Below are 14,683 nucleotides of genomic sequence, written 5' to 3'. Positions count from 1 at the left end.
ATCAGACACCAGGGTTTATGAACTGGGAGCTCTTTGTTTACAGCAAAGATAGTAGCGCCTGACTTCTTTTAACTTATCCTCCCTGATCCTTCAAAGGCCTGCCAGAGCGGCTTTCCAATTTCTTTTTGCCTGTCAAACATCCATGCTGCTCAGAATATATGTATCCATGCACCGCATGAAGAAAGTGTACATTAGGTCAAGCAGAACTTCTCATTGGCATATTTAATAAATGGCATATCTAAACCCTGCCCTATGATTAGCAATGAGATTGAAATGACATATTTGAATTGTTCTGCTAGACCAGATAAATGCTCCCTCTCAACTACAGTCTTGGCAGTACCCTTCGTTCATACCTGATGTTTCCTAATACACCTGGCCAACTATGCCATACCGTATAGGCTGGAAAAGCCTTCTGAACTCTTATACAGGTGGCAGGTTACTCAATGAGGTTTGAGAATTGCAATTGGTTTTATTGTTTATGGTCATATAGATACAGTAAACTTAACTAACTCGTGGCCAGTAATTCTACTAATTGAATGGAAGTTGTACAAAGTAACCTCCCCCAACAAAAATCGAAATAGAGAACTGCCATGAAATTGTTTCCAAATGTAGCTTAAATTTACTGCCATATAATCTCCTTTTTCCACATAATCCTGATTTAACTGCTGTTAGTATAACACATAGATTTTAAAGCCAAGAAGGACTACTACGATTATTTGCTTTGACCTCAGTATATGATAGGCAATGTACATGATTATCCAGTATTTATTCCAACAAAATGTGGTTGAACCAAAGCATTTTTAATACCATCTGAAGCCACTTTTAAGTATCTCAAAATACACAGCATTTAACATTATTAATCAAAGACAAGAACGGTCCTTAGCAGTATCATAATTTGATTATATTAAAGGAAATGAGTGCAGGAATACTTGATAGACCCCTGAATTAATCATGTTTCCAGCCTTTTCTCCTTTGGGGCTGACCAAGACCACTGTGCGACTTCCAAATGGCTCTTCTGTTTAATGCTCACATCTATAATATTTGTGTATTGATTACTCCTATTACAAAACTTATCATTTAGAGAAGTGATGGAAACTTCAACACCCATTACTATGTAAATGTGAAGTAAAAATAAAATGAAATAAACTAATATTTTATTGACTAGTTATGGTACATAGAAAATTAAGCTGTCAGCAAAGACTAGATGACATCATTATGTGGGGTATTACAGTGATGGTGCAGGTCTCGTTCACATAGTACTTTTAATTTGAGATTTTCAAACAAGCCATTTATACCCATAATTAGTTTCACAAGCCCCTAAAGTGAGGTGCATTTTGCATATTTTGCAAATGGGGAAATTTAGGCACAGAGAGACTAAGTGGCTTGTCTGAAGTCTCTCAGTAAGAGTGGGCCAGCCAATAAAAGAACTTAGCTGTCGAGTGGATTAGAAAACGGACATTTCTTCCTATGAAAAATCCCATATTATTTTAACTAGTCATCCTGGCTCAAGATGAACAAACAAACAATCAGATGTCTACCCAGGAATGGGTTCCCAGAAAAATTCCAGTTCAAGAAAACTGCAGTAGAATATTTTAGTTTGTTCTTGGTGGCCTGAGTGGTTCTTGCCGGTGTCATTTCTGCTGTCAGTAGAAATGAGAAAGGAGGCAGGAAAGAAGCCATTCTTTCCATTTTCCCATGGAAAATTTCTGTTCACAGAAGAGGTAACTTACAGAGTGGCCAGCTCCATTATGTGGAAGTGGCTGACCCAATGCTGTATAGGTCCTCTGGGGAGGCCAAATAAATGGGACTTGATCATAGGAAAGGAAATAATAGAAGACAAGGGCTCAAATAGCCCTTCCTCACTACAACTGGGCAAGGGGCAGTTTTGACTATGGTGGAGTTATCAGAAGTAGGTTACCCTAACAGGTTAAGGAGGAGGCTGGAAGAAAAGAGTAAACCAAGGGGTTTGAGGGTTCTCTTTTGCTCTGTAAGGGTTTGCCAGGAGTCAGAAGAGTTGAGAGATGGCTGATGCTTGATAAGACAGTCCCTGTAATAGCAATCATGAGGGGCAGAGTATGAGATACGAAGCTAGAATGGACTCACACTTAAGCTACTAGGGCTTGACTTGCATTATTTGAGTTACTTTTATTATGAGAGGGAGGAGGTTAGTAATGCTAGTCTGAAGTCAGGGAGAAGCAGGGGAGGGTGGCACCTTAGAGAGAAAATTCTATTTCACAGAGAAAAAAATTACAGAGGAATCTTTTATTTTGGAAAGGAAATGTTTTATGCTTCTCTGAATGGATTAGTCTCTAAGGTGCCACCCCACCCTACCTTCTTTTGTTATGTGGGAAAGAGTGAAATCCCTAGCAAAGAAGTGTCAAAGTCACAACAGGGGATTGGGCTGGGTTAGGCTTAGACTTCAAAAGGGGTAAAACTGTATTTCACCTAGGCAGAGGCCAAGTTTTCAGAAGAACCAGAACAATGCAGGGCCTGTAGGGACATCTCAGAGAGCTGCAGGGACATCTCAGAGAGCTGATCAGGAGAAAAGTTTTGCCACCCTTCGCATAGCCATTTTCCATTGGAAAATCATTCTGATGGAAAACTTCTGACCACTTTTACTTAGAAACTTTTTCTTCCAGTCACAAACTTTCAGCAGCAGCGGGTCAAGAGTTAATATACTATGGCACACTGCAGCCTTTGCTGGCTCTATTCTCACCTGAAGGAAATGAGATCATAATACATGAAGCTGAAATAGAAGAATAAGTGGGAGAAGTCAATGAGATCCAGATGTGTGTATCTAAGGATATACTATATACAAACCTTACTTTTCCCCAAAAACCAGTTGCTGAAAACTGGAGCATGCAATATACAAGAAAAATACAGTACGAGCTTATCAGCAGAAACCAAAAGTAAAATATGCAGCAATCCACAGGGAGAAGAACAATAACCAGGCTCAGCTCCTCAGTTGATGTTACTCAGTTACTACAAGGAAAAGATTTTTTTTTTCATTCTGCTTTTCAAATATAAGGTGCATATTACATTCCAGGTCATACTGTACACAAGAAAACAAACACAGCAGTTCATCTTGTCCAGAAGGCCACTGTACATCTCTTTCTGTATCATTTATGCCTTTAAAAGAGAGCTCAAGAGGAACTTTAGTGGAATATAAGCTTTGTGCAAGGTCTCTGCATAAGTGAGAACTCCATCTCTATATATAAGTTTTAGGAATCTTAAGAAGATATTTACATTTTAAATCCCTAGATATCTTCAAGTGAGACTGGGAGGCCCAACCAAGGTCCAGGGGACCATCCCAGGACATGAGGTACATGAGGTAAATTTAGCCTTGAAAGTCTTGCCCCCAAATGTACCAGATCAGGCATAACATGGCCAACCCCTCATCCTGATAAGAATTCTGCAAACCTCTTGCTTCTTCCACATTGCATGCAATTTATATTCAATAGTATCTGGATTGTAAAAGAAGCAGAAAGACATTCTGGAGTGCCTGATTCCATATGCTATACTGTATCCCTTCTATACAGTGAGGTCTTTGTTAAATTGTATGTCCCATGTACCTCTTATTTCCCACTTGTTCCCTAGTTAAAATTTAAATGCTGCCAATAAAATTGAGTGAAAGCCACAAAAAAAAAAAGATGTTTCTGCATTTAATTATCAAAATTAACTTGCTTCTCTACTATGAAATAATCATGTTATGTTGACTTCGCTTTTATGCTACAGGAGAGAAAAGGAGAACAATTTTTCTGGAGACTTTCTTAGTACACAGCACATTATGTCAAAGCTATGGATGAGGTTAGTAAATTATAATTCTTTTCAACATGGGCTATTAATTCCTAAGAAAGTTTTAGATAGAAAGAAAAGAGCTTTAGGAGTATTAAAATGACTTGTTAATTTCCTTCACCACTTACTTTTAGAATCAGTATTTAGATAGCTCTCACAATTATTTTTTCTATTATATATAGTTTTCGCACTAGAGGCTTTATAGGCCAGACATGAACATGAAGGTCATGACAATGATTTAGCACTCTTTTTATGGCACAAAGAAAACGGATTTTGCCAACGCAATTTCAGAATTTAAGCAATGTGCTTTTTATCACCCTATATCATGAGACATGGTGAAAATAGCGTACATTAGGCCTAAGGGTAATTTTGATCATAAATGTATTTTGTTCTAATTTACTGCATTCAGTTTGCCTACCGTTACTTGCTCAGGCTCTAAATACCATTGGGCTCAATTATGGTCTGGATAAGAACTACAAAAGTGAAGCCAGAGGTGGAGTGAATGGGTGTTGGGGAATTTTGTAATAAAATGAAACATGTTCAGTTAGAAACTTTCAGGGAAAAATGCAGTTCTTGAAGTTTGAATTTCATAAATCACCAACTCTTCAGTAGTAGTGGGAGTTGGGAACAGCACAACTGAATTGTAGAAGGAGTATTGGAAAACTGCAAAGCAACACAACTCAAACAGAAATGATTATGGAAGAGAAGGATCCAAACTGCTTGGAAAAGCGATAGTGGAGCTTCCCACTCACTGAAGTCAGTGCAAACTATTCATCTACTACTGACAGAATGCTCAGGCCCCTGGACAGACGAAGGGAACATGGGGGGTTGGGTTAAAAAAAACTGGGCCCAATTTTACAGAGAAGTAAAATCAGTACAAATATTGACTTAAATAAATCTGTTCTGCTTTTCTTCAGTGGAGAATGTGGCTTCAAGTATCTATAGAAGCATTTTATTTAACCCAAAACAGAACATTTTAGTCTTGAATGCTTGGCTAAGGGTTATGTTACAGATGACCTTTAAACCATCCTAAAGGCATGTAAAATGAGAGTGGCCTTACCTTAAAAGGTGTTAAACTGTGCTAAGTATCCCCTTAGGTTCTGAAAATTGTACCACTTTGAGTGAAGATTGCCTTTGAACTGTTCTACCTAGCTCAAGCTAGGGTTTTGTTAGTCTGCTCCTTGAAGACAAACTGACCAATCTGGAGTCATCCAGTATCCCAGTCCCTCTACCCCTGACAATCTTCCCCCCATCCCCCAGCTCTGCTGAGATAGGAAAGGGCTGCCTAGCTCTTAGCACGTCAAGAGCATGACTCCTGCAGAGGCATGCTTGTCTGGGCTCCACGCTCCCACTGTTCTTAATTCCTGGGACTCCAGAGGAAGAATAAACTCCTGGCTCCTGGCCACTCCCCTGTTTGCCAATTCACTTTTGTGCAAGATAGAGATGGCATTATGCGTTAACTGCTCTGAAACTGCTCTAACTTTAATACCACCTAACATTCCACAGATTTAAATGGTTTAAAGGTAATATGTAAGAACAGCCTAACAGTATGATTCTTATGGAGCCCACCTCCTATTATACGATGGTTATGGCAGTCACTCAGCAGGTGCATCTACACATGACACTACATCACCATAGCAACATACTACCATGACATAGTGTCCATGGGCAAAAGCTGTGACACAACAGCTACACTGCCATAGCTATGTGCTTCCTGAGGGCCACAAATCACTGTGGCAATGTAGAAGCTAAAAATAAACGTGTGCTGCATGCACAGTGCAGTACGGACTGTTACAGGCTTGTAAGCTGGGTGGATCAAAACCTGAAGATATTTAACACTGAAAAATATAAAGTGCACATGTGGGGAGAAATAATCCACAACCTACTTACAGGCTCAGCAGTGATATACTAGCTAGCACCACAACTGACAGAGACCTAGGGGTCATGATCAACCACAGAATGAACATGAGCTACCAATGCGATGCTATAGCCGGCTGAATACATAATATACTGGCATGCATCACCCGATGCATCTCAAGCAAGGCTAAGAATGTCATCCTCCCACTCTACTCAGCATTGGTGAGGCCACAACTGGAGTACTGCACTTCAAGAAGGATGTGGAGAAGCTTGAATGAGTCCAAAGGAGGGCCACATGAATGATTAGAGGTCTAGAAAACAAGAAATATGAGGAGAGGCTGAAGGATGTTGGATTGTTCTGCCTGGATAAGAGAAGACTTAGGAGGGACATGGGGCAGCCTATAAGTATATAAAGGGCAAATATCAGGGGGGTGGGAGAGCATTTGTTCACCAAGACACCCCATGGGAAGACAAGGAATAATGGACATAAATTGCTAGGAGATGGCTTCAGATTGGATATAAGGAAAAACTTCTCTATGGTTTGAGTGTCCAGAGTCTGGAACAGACTCCCCTCAGAGGTGGTATAGTCATCTACCCTGTTGATCTTCAAAAGACGACTGGAGACATACCTTGTTGGAGTCATCTGACCCCAGCAGTCTTTCTGGCCTGAGAGCAGGGCAACTGGACTTCATGATTTCATGAGGTCCCTTCCAGCCCCTAACTTCTATGAAACTATGAAACTGGGATATTATTTAGTGCTTTAAAAAGGAAGTACTAAATGACAGCTGAGTAACAAAGGTGCCATAGGGGCACATGTAGATGTGGAAGATGTAGCATGTGGCAGACCCAGATAAAATCCTCTTTCTGACCAAGGAAATTTGAGCTAAATACTAGAAAATGCCCTAAACCATCAATTTCATTTTCCATGGAATAATGATATGTTCACTGAGTTCAATGGAAAGCAAATGTGAGAGTGTCTCTTTAGCTTGGTGATTTTTCCACTCTCCTCAGAAGTGAGACACCACTCTTGAAACCTATTCTCTGTCTGATTCATAGCAGAACATGAACTAAAGTCTTCTACCTCTCAGGAGAATGCCCTAATCACTGAGCTGCAAGATCATGCTCTCTCTGGCTCGCTCCATATATAAGGGTCCATGCAAATGGGAATGGTGTCAACAAGACAGATTGAGAGCAAGCCAATTCTAGAATACCCAACAACATGATGATTAGAGTATACCCTCAGGAGGCAGGTGATATAGATTCAAATCTCTTAAGACAGAAAAAGGATTTTAACCCAGGTTCCTACATCCTTGGAATTGTCCTAATCACTAGGTCACTGGGCAAAAGCAGCACCATCACCATGACATACATACATCTATGGTATGTTATGGTGATGGTGCTGCTTTTGCCTAGTGCTTTGGGACATTGACTACAAGTGCCTCCAAGGTCACCTCTACACGGGCAGGTAAAGGTTTAATGGGATCTAATGCACAATTCATAAAATTGTGCCTCTTGCCATGCCACATGTGCATGGCAGGAGGCATAATTGTGGGATCATGCATTAGATCCCATCACACCTTATTGCCAGTGGAAGTGAAACCCAATCTCAGGCTCCCTCTGAACTGGCAAGAAGCCAGCTTCCATGGCTGGAAGCCCCACATACCCCCATGGCTTGAGGATCACTGCTGCGCTAATCTCCCTACCCCAAGAGTATACTGCTAGAGTGATCCCCCTACCTTGGGGTTGCAGAGAAACCCTCAGGGCCATAAAATCACCACAGGGGCAATCTGCCAGTGGTGATCTCCAGGGATTGGGGGTGCATGAAAGCCCCAGACCCTGGGGATCATGGCTGCCACAATCCCTATGCCTTGGGGGTTTTCCACTGGGCATGGTGAACCCCTGTGGCTGGGAGACCATTCAGCTGACAAGGGTCCCAGTCCCAGGGGAGACCCTGGTACACATACACATTAAAGCTTGATAATAACCAGCTAAAAAGTTAGTACAAATTTTGAAGGTCTAACTATATAGCTGGTTGGAGCTTTTTATTTTGTGATAGCTACTTTGCACATGCAGGTGGTCTCCAGGTAATTGTTCAATTGACCAGTTAATTGCAGAGTACCTGTAATGGATAGAGGGGGGCTAAATTAAATGTTAATTAAATACAAAAAATAACCACTTCAACATTTTTAGGATGATTTGTCACCAAACTGGTGAAAAATTTTAACTAATCCGCAACTACATTTTTTTGCAGAATAACTGTCCTGCAAATTTTCTCCTGAATTATTCACACTCACTCTCCCATTTCTTTGCCCCTTTCTCAATAGTTATTTCATAAGCATAACTTTTTCATTACTTTTTTATACTATGACCCCCTAATAATTGTTAGGGCCTTCAAGTCAATGATGCTATTTCCACTTATATCACCTAACTATTTAATTCTGAGATCCAGATAATACATCTATACTACGTACCAATTTTGCCCTGTGTATTTTAAACAACTTCTATACAGTTCAAACCTCTGGGGTGTACATTACCACTAAGACACAGTACGTGATGACTCCTGACAGGAACAATTTTAAGTCTTCTGGTTTGCAAAGCTTATGAGTTTCAAAGCAAACAACAGACCAGTTCCTCATACATAGAAGAATGATGCAGGTATATCATATTACAGCGCTGCTGCATAAAGTGAATGTTAGCATTAAATTATCTGTTCTCAGGTAATTTAACAGATGAACCATCACAAAAGATTATGAAATAATATCTTGTCCTTTTTTTTGTGGAAGATATACATAATACTCGAGACATAACAGGCTCTAATTCAGCAGGATTTGATTTGTACTAGGCTATTGTTTTTAGCACAGTTCCTAAAAGGGCAGAGAAGCATAATGGCAATATTATATGTATCAGTGGGTACTTCTACATGTGCTTTTAAGGCAAAACAATAAATTCCATCATTTATTGTGCTGTGGTTTATTGCTCCCAGGCACCACTTTTACACATGTACCTGGGCCTGCAGCAGGTTGAGCCAGGTCACAGCAGCCTTGGCTGGCAGGGGGCCTTGTCAGCCATGGAGGGGTTGGCTGGGGTGGCTGGGGATGTGCTGTGGAGGGGCTGGCTGGGGCGTGAGGGTGCTCCATTGTGGGGCCAGGCAGCAGGAATCCCCCACACTGAAGCACCCTTGTTTCCCAGCCAGCCACATCAGCATCTACACATGTGCTGCTGCAGAGTAAAAAACTCTGCAGAAGGATAGTACTTGGATTTACAAGTGCTACGTTATTTCAGAGTTAATTAGTTTTCTGCAGCCTAATAGAGCTGCACATATAGATGTGATAAATGTACTGTGGAGCTAATTAGTCTATTCTACAGTAAACGTCTCATGTAGACATGCTCAGAGCATGTCTGTTAGTGCAGAATGTTACTGCAGAATTAATTTGTTTACTGCAGAATGTCAGCTATGGATTCACCATGATCACAGGGTTCTTTTAGGCATTGAGTCATTAGGGATTTCATGTCAGTAGTGATATGCCATTTTGGGTTAAGTTGGGCTACAGGAAAGGTTTTTTTTCCCTTAAGACTTTGTGGCTTGTCATCCATTAGATAAAGCACATAACTTCATCCAAATAATGATAGATATTCAGCTATTGTTTTACAACACACATTTTCAGAGAAAAAAAATATATTTTTGACCTTTCAAGACAACAATCCTAATGTTACTGAGGATATTTAGAGCTTTACTAAGCCACACTTTTGCTGATGCTCAGTCCCTCAGCCTGTGAACCCTCCATAGCTCAGCAATGTCTCTTATTTCTGAAGCACTTCAAGGCATACCTTCAGTGCTAGGCTCAAAGCAGCTCCATGATTAATAGGAATCCCTTAACAATAAACGTAGTGTCATAACCTGTAATCCACTGCCCACATTACAGATGTGACATTATTAGTGAACCTAGCCCCTTTAATTACTAATGGCTAAATAGAAGACTCAGAACACAATGAAATAAGCCAAGCTAAGATAATAGCCATAAATAAGTAGTGCCTGTTGCATAAAAACAAAGAATATTATTTGAAAACTGTAAGACTGAAAAGGATGTGATTTTCCTGAAAAGGTGGTTCCATGTAATTAACAGTATCTGATAACATGAGATCAGGCTCACAAAATCTCATGCTATACCTCTCTGATTTAGTTAGTCTGTAAGGTGCAAATCTATCCTCCCTTCTGCATGAGGCAAATATTTCTTTGGGTGATATACATTTGGTCCAATAAAATATTTTACCCTAAAAATCATTGCCTCTGGACCATCATGACTACAACATCACTTTTATACAGTCTTCTCCACATCAACCAGGCAACCCAGTACATCTTTATGAAGTAAAATGAGAAGATGAATGAAACCCAAAGTATTGCTGAAGGGCTGCAGTCCTTTGACAGCCACCTTTTTCTCTCCAATTGTATCTCAGTCTTTTTGTGAATACAGCTTTCATTGAATTCACCAAACCTACCCTGGTCTTTAATTTTCACTCCCAACTGCAGTGTCTAGCTGCCCCATCTAGGTAGTTACTGCACTTAATGGACGTCATAAAGGAATTAATAAAACAGTTCTTAATGTCCAAATAAAACACATTTATGAATAAACTGAGAAGGGTAACTGTTGTGATATAAATCTTTTATCTTTCCTGAACAGAAACTTGAAGTTGTAATCTCATAGCTGTATTCTGAAACTTTCCCTTGATGAGTGCAGTGTGACATATCAATAGCTTTGACAGAAAAAAGAGAGAGAGACAGGGGAAAAAATCACTGTTGCAGGTGCACAGACTTTAAGGACCTTGATTTATTTTCTCAATGAGGTTGCACCACTTAAAAGATTGTTACAAAATTTCTATGTACAATGTTTACTGTAGAAACTGGTGAAACCACTATCTGCGATAGAGAAAGGTGATAAGCACGAATGCTTATAACCAGGGATCCAGGTTTTCCGTTCACCATGGAAAAAGGCAGTAAAATTGGATGTTTTTATTTTAAGGGGAAAAACCTGGATTTTCTCCTTTAAAGGAGAAAAATGCAGTTTCCTCCTTGCAGGATGGCAAAGTTCCAGCCTGCAAGGAGCTAGGGGTAGCGGGAGGAGGGCAATCAGCAGTGGGTGCCATGTGCATGGGCATGCTCACACATGCACATGGCCACCAGGCAGCCTGGAGAGCAGTTCCTGCAGGTAAGTCTGGCAGCAGGGGGTGGGAGAAAATGAGGAAGTGAGGGGAGTTGGGCAGGGGCAGGGGCTGCTGCTTAGCTGGGGTGGTGAATGGGGCTTGGGATTGGAATGCATGGCTGCAGGGCCTGGGTGGGAAGTGGGATGGGGCCATGGGAGGCTGCCCAGGGGGCAGTGAGGTGGCTGGCTCCCTACCACTGTGTGCACTCCCAAGGAGGAATAGGGGGCATATGCCCCCCCAGATTTGTGCACAGGGTGTGGGCAGGTATGGGCTGCATACTCCAGGCTTGGGCTCCCTACCCTGCTGCCCTCCCCTGGGGTCACCACAGCCCAGTGGGCGAAACCCAGCATGGCAGGGCACAGCAGGGCAAGACAGCTTGGTGCTGCCTTTGTGAGCCCCATATTATCATGGCGAGGTGCCTCCTGCCCACCCAGCAGCAGCTGGGGTGGTAGTCTGGAGCTGTGCTCCCTGCTGCTGGGCGGGCAGTGGGATCCTTGCCATGGCAGTGCAGAGCTCCCAGAGGCTTCCCCGCCCAGTCCCACTCTACCTTGCCATGCCAGGTCCCTCCTTCTAGGCTGTGGAGGCCCTGGGAGGAGGGCACCAGAGCAGAGAGCCCAAGCCCACAGTGGGCAGCCCACATCCACCCCACTGATGGGCTCTGTTCTGGCCATGCCACCCATGGGGAAGGGAAGCCAGGCTTCACACACTATTCCACCACAGCAGCTGCTGCCTCCCACAGGTGGAAGCCAAGGCTTGGGTGCTGCTATGGGGGGGCAGGGGACTGCAGACCTATGTCCCTGGCCCCATAGTTGTGGTATCTTGGGGACCCTCCAGCAGGGCTGGGGGAGTGGGGGGCTGTGGTATGAAATGAGGGAGACCAGCAGGGCCAGGGGGCTGTGGGTTAGGAGAAAGGAGCACCGGCAGGGCTGGGGGGACTGTGGTTGCGGAGTGAGGAACACCAGAAGGGCTGGAGGGCTGTGGGTCAGCAGTGAGGGGCAATAGCATGGGCAGAGCACCAGCATATCAGGGCTGTTCAGCACCACAAAGAAGTTGGGGAGGACAGGCACAGCTGGACCCATGTCCTTGTGAATGAAGGGGCCAAGGGGAGCTCTGATTTTCCATTATAAAGAACCTAAAGTCAAATGCCAAAATTGATAGGTATTTAGAATTTATTTTATTACAGTGACTGAGGCACTGGTAGGCTTCAAAACTGCTTTAAAACTGTAAATATATCAGTAAAATATTGTGTTCAAATGGTATATATATAGCGGTGTTTCATTTTAATCTTAGAAAATCACAGATTTGGGAATTTTTAATGAGAGAATTGGTGATTTTTATCAGAGATTTTGTGATTTTTAAAGAGAGAAAACCAGGATCCCTGCTTATAACCAAACTATTGTTCTTTAATGAATTTATGCAATTGATTGTATTATCAAAATACTTAAAGCTATTGTATTTTTTATTTTTAGAAATTCTATGAATTAGATCATTCTAAAGTAGACTTCTTATTTTTTTTTATTACAAGTGAAATCTTGTACACTTCATATTATTATGTTCTATGCCAGTGGTACTCAACCTTCTGGAGCCTCAAAACACCCTTAGAAAAGGATCAGCTCTTAGTTTTCACTGGGTTTTTGACTACAGAAAAATAATAGATAAATTCTCCTGTTGCAAAGAATGTGGAAAGGTCACAACAGGTCAGACTATTTTAACAGTCTAGATTCCTAGTTGAGACCCCTGGGTTTATCCTATGAATCATGTTTGCACGCCTAACAGTGCTAACCTTCCATGGCACTCCATAGCACCCTAGAAAAGATATCCAGGTACCCCAGGCTCCCATAGCACACTGGTTGAAAAAGCACTGTTCTATGCACAATTTACAGAAGCATAGAATAGGCAGATGCTACAATGAAACCACTTCCTAAAACAGTGGGCATTCTGGCAGCCATTGGAGTAACCCACATGGAATTTGGAGGGAGAGGCATAGGCAGAGGGAGGGCAGAGTCTGGAGGAAGCATGAGGATGTCAGTCTGTGCACATGGCTACAAAGGTGCCTGCACTTGCAGCATCTCTATAAATCATTCTCTTAATAAAGAGCCTGTTTAGCTTTACAAGCATGGAGTTTTCTCGTATTATTAAACAGCACACAGTGCATGAAACAGCTATAGTATTTTTCCTTAGAGATTCACAACCCTCATATATGTACTAGTCACTCTAACTGCCTTTTGTATTTCAGTATAGGTAGTATGCCTGTAGATATACCACTTCTTTCTAAGGCACTGTAAAGTGGGGTTGAGTTTATTTTGATGAAAGGTCTCCAAAATAAATGCAGGCAGCTCTTGGAAACAGAGTCAGCGCTCTCCAACAGGGAGATTAGATTAATAGCTCTTTTTCTGTGCTCCATCATAATGTGAGCAGCTAGCTGATCATAGAATCATAGAAAGTTAGGGTTGAAAGGGACCTCAGGAGGTCTTCTAGTACAACACCCTACTCAAAGCAGGACCATTCACAACTAGATCATCCCAGTCAAAGCTTTGAAAACCTCCAAGGATGGAGCTTTCACCACCTCACTGAGTAACCTGTTCCAGTGTTTTACTACCTCCTAGTGAGAAAATTCTTCCTACTGTCTAACCTAAACTTCCCTTGCTGCAACTTGAGACCATTGCTCCTTGTTCTATCATCTGTCACCACTGAGAACAGTCCAGCTCTACCTTCTTTTGAACCCCACTTCTGGTAGTTGAAGGCTGCTATTAAACCCCCCCTCAGTCTTCTTTTCTTTAAACTACATAAGCACAGTTCCCTCAGTCATTCCTCATAAGTCATGTCCCCCAGCCCTGTCACAATTTTTGTTGCCCTCTGCTGGACTGTCTCCAATTTGTCCGCATCCTTTCTGTAGTGGGGGGCCCAAAACTGACCACAGTACTCCAGATGTGGCATCAGCAGTGCTGAATAGAGAGGAATAATTACTTCCCTTGACTTCCTGCCAACACACCTACCAATGCAGCCCAGTATGCTGTTAACCTTCTTGGCAAAAAGGGCTCACTGCTGGCTCATATTCATTTTATTTTCATTCACTGTAAACCCCAGGTCCTTTTTTGCAGAGCTGCTGCCCAGCCAGTCAGCCCCCAGCCTGTACTGGTGCATGGGTTTGTTTCAGCCTAAGTTTATGATTTTGCACTCGTCTTTGTTGAACCTCAAGAGATTTCTTTTGGCCCAATCCTCCAATTTGTCTAAGTCACTTTGAATCCTAGCTCTACCCTCCAGTATATCTACTCCCCCCAGCTTGGTGTCATATGTAAACTTGCTGAGGGTGCACTTCATCCCATCTTCCAGGTCGTTGATGAAGACATTGAACAAAACCAGCCCCATGACAAACCCCTGAGGCACTCCACTTGATACTGGCTGTCAACTAGACATCAAGCCATTGATTACTATTCTCTGAGCCCTATGCTCCAGCCAGTTTTCTATCGACTTTACAGTCCATTCATCTAGCCCATACTTCTTTAGCTTGCCTGAGACAATGCTGTGGGAGACTATCAAAAGCCTTGCTAAAAGCAAGGTATGCACATCCACTGGTCTCCCCACATCCATAGACCTGGTTACCTTGTTTTAGAAGACAATCGGGCTGGTCAGACATGACTTGCCCCTGATGAATCTGTGCTGACTCTTCCTAATCACCTCCTTCTCCAAGTGCTAAGAAATGGATTCCTTGAGGGTCTGCTCCATGATTTTGCCAGGGACTCAGGTGAGGCTGATGGGTCTGTAGTTCCCTGGATCCTCCTTCTTCTCTTTCTTAAATATGGGCACTATGTTTGCCCTTTTCCAATCATCC

General features: G+C 42.3%; 1 protein-coding gene and 1 long non-coding RNA gene across 2 annotated transcripts in view; both read right to left on the bottom strand.

The window, feature by feature from the left end:
- Positions 1 to 2,621, bottom strand: part of LOC109290142 — a 14,346-nt gene extending 11,725 nt beyond the window's left edge. Inside the window, exons 1-2 of the long non-coding RNA XR_002095543.1 lie at positions 2,611 to 2,621; positions 808 to 810 (exon numbers count right to left, since the gene is read on the bottom strand). This is a non-coding gene — a long non-coding RNA (uncharacterized LOC109290142). The remainder of the gene's footprint in view (positions 1 to 807; positions 811 to 2,610) is intronic.
- The window catches only part of KCNIP1 (potassium voltage-gated channel interacting protein 1), an 835,315-nt gene that overhangs the window by 608,540 nt on the left and 212,092 nt on the right, over positions 1 to 14,683 (bottom strand). The gene's annotated exons all lie outside the window — the stretch shown is intronic.

Source organism: Gavialis gangeticus, unplaced genomic scaffold (assembly GCF_001723915.1).
Source record: "Gavialis gangeticus isolate Ggan-Ray unplaced genomic scaffold, GavGan_comp1, whole genome shotgun sequence".
NCBI classification, from domain to species: Eukaryota; Metazoa; Chordata; order Crocodylia; family Gavialidae; genus Gavialis; species Gavialis gangeticus.
This window is presented reverse-complemented; position numbering and strand designations above follow the sequence as displayed.